Genomic DNA, 6,031 nt, shown 5'->3' with positions numbered 1-6,031 from the left:
TCCTGCTGACAGGTACAAGCACTTACAGCAAAGTTTAATAAATAATACTTGTTTTTTACACACTCAAATGTTAATTAGCTGAAGGGTGTTCTTTCCATCACTGACGTGGTGTTTTGCCCCTACCAGATGCCTCCAGTTACCCTCGTGAAGGTGATTGCTGTGGCTTACTGCAAAGGGAAAGAAGTGTCTCACGCGGGAGGGCTGTGGGAATGGCAGGCACAGTCAGGTCTGGAGCAGAGTGGGTGGGAAAGGGATAGGGGAGATGGAATGCAATGAGTGTCTGGAGTAGGAAGGGAAGGGGTGAATGCTATAGGCTGGTCTGTGGTTTGTGATAATGGATGATGAGCACTGTTTTGATCAAGTGGGACTTAAAAAGTTTTGCATGTCCATTTTAAGCCACTTTGCAAAGTTTCTCATTAGGATTTTTTTTGTGTTTTGTTTTTTGCTTTTTTTTGGGGGGGAGGTAATAATGAACCTTTTCCAGCAGTGGAGTCTATGCAGTGCCACTTGGTCTCACTGCGGATATTCAGACACAGAAAGATGCCCAAACCTTCGTCTCCACAAAAGGTCTACCAGAATCAGCTCTTATGCCCCATTTTCTTCCTTCTCTAGTCCCAGATGTACTGCATGAATTATTTCTAGCGGTGTACTTGGAGGCTGCTTAATAACTTTGTTAACTAACTAACCATGTAACAGTTTGTTCAGCAAAAAGGTAACAACTAATGAATAACAACTTCTGATTTTTCTGAGAGTTTAGAAACATTTTTTTTTAACAATTTGTAGATCCCTGTGTCTTCTGTGGTCAGTTTGTCAGTTTTATTTACTGTTGTTATTGACTCATGTCCTTACCTTTCCTTTACAGAATAAATACAAAACAGTACAAAAATGAGTGAAATGATAGGGAAGGTGATCCAGGAAAAAAAAAAAAGATAAAAAGGAGAGAGAACAGGCAAACTTCAAACTCTTTAAACTTGCTATTTCAAATCAGCAAGCAACTTCTAAAGCACAGGTCAGCTGGTACTGCTGTTATTGCTGTTACCATAGCAGAAACACAGAAATGTGATTAAATAAATAAAGCTAATCAGAAGCAAAAAAAAAAAAGTTTGCAGTAAAAACAGCTCAAGTTAACCTATTCTCGGAAGACTTTGAAAGAAAACATACTCTAAAGATGTGCTGTGAGAGATTTTAGGCACAGCTGCAGGAAAAAAAAAAGGTATCCTTTCCCTCTCTTTAGAAGGATTAAATCTGTCCTGGAAATTAAACAAAGTGGACAAAGTTTCATAGAGGAACAACAGATTGAAGCCCACAACGTGAAAAACTCTGAGAAATAAGATGTCCTGGAAAAAAGCTACTGGGTCTTTTTAAGGAACTTTAATGACAGAGTAAGCAACCCAGGCACACTGATTGTGTCTTTAAGTGTCTCTTGTAATATGGCAAGTATCCTAAAAGGAATGAAAAAGAAATAAAAGTTCTAGCAGACAAAAACAGGTAACAGTTCCCCTGGTCTGAGTCTGGTTCCCTGATCTGTGAATCCATAACATATGTAAGTTCATATCCATCTATGGATGTCAGACTGTTCCACAGGAGGGAATGTAACATGTTTCCAAATTATAAAGGACATGAAAATGTCTGATCTCTGTGGCTGGATGTGTAACCTATCTCTTCTTTAAGGCTGGTCCCTCTACAAATGTTAACGAATACCTAAAAAGGAACAAAACGCAAGTCGTAATCTCCTCTATGTAGTATAGGGCAGCGACTGTGAATACTGAGACTCGATGTTTAGAACTAAAGGAGTTTACCTCTGAACTGGAATGAAATAAAAGGATGGAGTTGTAGAAGACCAAAAGCATTACTAAGATCAACATTTTGAAATTAAGCTGTGGATCTGGGAGGCAGTTTTAAAGTCTGTTCCCATGGCTGAGCAAAATGCCTGCAGCATGGGTGTCATGCTGTAGAATTGGAGCGTATTTGCTGGGACTGTGGATAGCCAGAAGTCTTGCTGTTCAGTGAGATGACTGGTTTTTCTCAGCTTGACAAATGACATACAGCCCTGACAGAATACTTCTCCTTTGCTGGCCATCACCCCTGCGGACACTGGCCAGAACAGCAGCAGCAGCAGCAGGAACATACCCTCCAACTCTGATTTAATCACATGGAGCCCAGGAGACTAGTGAATAGAGCTGTTAACTCTCTGTTTGGTTTGCTTTTCCCATCTGTGTTTTATTAAACTGAGAGTCAGATTTATTCACTTTTTTAACATCACGAGCTGCTGGTGTCCAAGATGGTGGTTGATGTTAAGGTATACATACACAGTTTAATCTGGCTGAGGGCCAAAGAGGCCTAAGATTTCCAGCCTAGACAATTTATTTGCAGAAGGACACAAAATCCCTCTGCTATCAAACATTTCTGAAAGGATGAGCACAATGACTTCTCGCTCTCCCAGAACACAATACAGAAAGAACACAGTAAAACAGTACGCTCTCCAGGATGAGCCAGGCTCTCCAGGCACGCAGGCAAACACTTCAGTTTTACTTTACTCCTGATAGCCCCTACATAGTCACAACTACCAACAATTTTCTAATTTCTACTCCTGGAATCTTAAAGAGATTGGAGATACCAGCTCAGTATATAAATATTTCTTCTAAAAGCCAAGAATTCTGAATGGCTCAGCTGGGGAACTGCACTTCATGAGAACTGAAGTTATGTGCCAAGCTCTCCACTGTAAGGTGGGACAGCTGAAGCACAGACACTTGCATGCCTAATGAGCTACTGTGAGAATAACACTCGCTTTTAAAGGAGAAGAAAAGGAACCAAAAGATGGGATTTTGAATTGCTTCAAAAAGATAAACTTTTCCTCAAACGAGGTTAACACAAGAAAGAAAGATCAAGTGTATTTTCCACAACTGTAAAGAGGTTTCGTACATAAGTTTCAAGCAATAATAGATAAATGTCCCCAAATCCAGAGCTTCAATGCAAACAGCTTCAAACATTCTTGATATTTTTCCAAAACTTCTGGGCATTTTCTTCTCAACAAGCTCATTTCCAAAACATACCATTCTCCCCCTCATCTCTTAATCATCATGTTGCTGACAACAGACAAGGAAAAGGCTGAAGTACTCACATTTTTTTTTGCCTCAGTCTTCACTGATAACCTCTATTCTCGCACCTCCAGAGTCGATGGACTGCAAGATGAGGACCAGGGTGAAAATATTCCTCCCACTGTAAGAAAGAGAAGATCAGGTTCGTCACCACCTGAGGAACCTGCTACATATGTCTATGGGACCTGACAAGATGCATTCCACTGTCCTGAGGAAATTGATAGTTGCCAAGTCACTCTCCACAGTATTTGAAAAGTCCTTGCAGTCAGGTGAAGTCCCTGGTGACTGGAAGAAGGGAAACACTGCACCCATTTTAAAAAGGGTAGAAAGGAGGACCCTGGGAACCACCGACCTGTCAGCCTCACCTCTGTGGCTAGGAAGATCATGGAACAGATCCTCCTAGAAGCGCTGCTAAGGCACATGAAGGACAGGATGGTGATTTGAGACAGCCAGCATGGCTTCACCAAGGGCAAGTCCTGGCAAACCAACCCAGTGGCCTTCTGTGGTAGAGTGACAACATCAGCAGACAAGGGAAGAGTTATGGATATTGTCTATCCGGAATTCTATAAAGCCTTTGACATGGTCCCAAACAACATCCTTCTCTCTAAAGGGGAGAGACATGGATTTGATGGGTGGACTGTTCAGTGGATAACGAATTGGTCAGACAGTTACATCCAGAGGGTAGTGGTCAATAGCTTGATGTCCAGATGGAAATTAGTGATAAGTGGTGTCCCTCAGGGGTCTGTACTGGGACCAGTGCTGTTTAATAGCTTCATCAATGACACAGGCAGTTGGATCGAGTGCACTTGCAGCATATTTGCAGACGACACCAAGCTGAGTGGTGCAGTTGACATGGCTGACAGAAAGGATGCCATCCAGAAGAACCTGGACAAGCTGGAGAAGTGGGCCCTTGTGAAGCTCATGAGGTTCAACATGGCCAAATGCAAGGTCCTGTGCCTGGGTCAGGTCGATCCTTGGTATCACTCCAGGCTGGGGGATGATGTGATTGAGAGCAACCCTGCAGAGAAGTACTTGGGGCTGGACATGTGCTGAGAACGTGCACTCACAGCCCAGAAAGCCAACTGTATCCTGGGCTGCAGTGGGGCCAGCAGGTTGAGGGAGGTGATCCTGCTGTTTTATTCCACTCTGGTGAAAACCCACCTGGAGTATTGCATCCAGCTCTGGAGTCCTCAGCATAAGGACATGAACCTGTTGGAGAGGGTCCAGAGAGGGCCCCAGAAATGATAGAAGAATGGAGCACCTCTGCTCTGACGACAGGCTGAAGAGAGTTGGGGTTGTTCATCCTGGAGAAGAGAAGGCTCCAGGGAAACCTTATAGCAGCCTTCCAGCACTTAAAGGGGGCCTATAAGAAAGATGGGGACAGTCTTTTTAGCAAGGCCTGTTGCAAGAGAACAAGGGGTAATAGCTTAAAAAAATATAAGAAGGGAGTTTTAGACTAGATATGAGGAAGAAATTTTTTGCAATGTGAGTGGCGAAACACTGGCACAGGTTGCCCAGAGAGGTGGTAGATGCCCCATCCCTGGAAACATTTCAGGTCACATTGGATGGGGCTCTGGTAATCCAGATCTAGTTGAAGATGTCACTGCTTACCGCAGGGGTGGTGGGTTAGGTGACCTTTGAAATTCTCTTCCAACCCAAAGCATTCATTGATTCTATGATCACTCATCTCATCAAAACTAACACGGTGACATCCACTTTCTATAGTGCCTTGCTACTACCCCTACAAGTACACCATGGATCATCAGGTCTACCAGATTTGTTATCTACAAACCCTCTGCATTCTGTTCTTTTCAGGCAAATGCTTTCATAATATCATATGAAAGTCACATTGACTATGGCACCTACACAAAGCATCATCATATTACAATGACTCTTGTAATGCTAAGCTTTGTCGTACCCCCATGCGTCAATAAAAAGTATTCTGAAGTCAAGGCAAAATTGTTATTTCAGTAGAAATAAACTATATCTCTCAAGGCTTATTCAAAGCACACCTTTAGTTTGCTTAAAACAGTGTTTCTATCACTCACGTATCCATCATCCCCAGAAACTTTAATACAGGATGCAGAATCTGGTTCCACGTGTGATTGATCCTGTTCTGAATTGACTTTCAATGGTAAACAAAAAAAGCAATGACTTTTGTTACCGCTTCATTCAAGAATAATGGTCTTTTTTCCATTCTCTTTCAAATTTTTATCATCTGTGAGATGGCAGTAGGAGCTGTGCATGAGCCAGTACAAATTAAGCAGTATTCATGTGCTTTCTCTTTTATAGCTTTTAAGAATACTGGCAGAAAATGATGGAATCTGCAAGTTTCAGTTTTCTTGTTTTCTAATGGGAAAAGAATTTGAATAGTATACAGTGTTAACTTGGAGTGAGGAACTTGGTCACTGTACTGAGTCGTATCCTGCAATGCTGTTTACCTGTGTGAGTCAATGCATTAAAAGCAGATTGTGTGAGAGTGATTCCTATAGCAGGCAGCAGACCTAGGAGAGAAACCTAACCCCTGAGGACAGTGTTAAAAGCTGCATAACTTATGTTTTTGAATGTTAGCTAGGCCTTAAGCTACTGTTCCCTCAGATTGCCATTTCCCTTTTGGGGAATACAGGTTCAAGGCAGCCTATGATATCAGCCTATTATTATATATATTAATACCACAAGAAACATGAGAAAGGTGTTAGGGTGACCCATCCTGATGAGAAACTCTTGTCATGCACAGTGATGTTGCATGATGTTGTCGATGCCTAAGGACTTTCAGTAGTGAGAATACAGGGCTGCTCAGGTTTCTAAGGTGAGCTGACTCACTGTTTGATGTAGGTGCCTTATATTCCGCCACAGGCATAGGTGCCAAAGTTGTTTGGGTTTCTTGTTGTTGGTTTTTTTTTTTTTTTGGGGGGGGGGGGGGGGGTGAGGGG

Source organism: Buceros rhinoceros, unplaced genomic scaffold (assembly GCF_000710305.1).
Source record: "Buceros rhinoceros silvestris isolate BGI_N320 unplaced genomic scaffold, ASM71030v1 scaffold7068, whole genome shotgun sequence".
Classification (NCBI taxonomy): Eukaryota; Metazoa; Chordata; class Aves; order Bucerotiformes; family Bucerotidae; genus Buceros; species Buceros rhinoceros.
The sequence above is the reverse complement of the archived record's forward strand: the minus strand, read 5'-3'. Positions refer to the sequence as shown.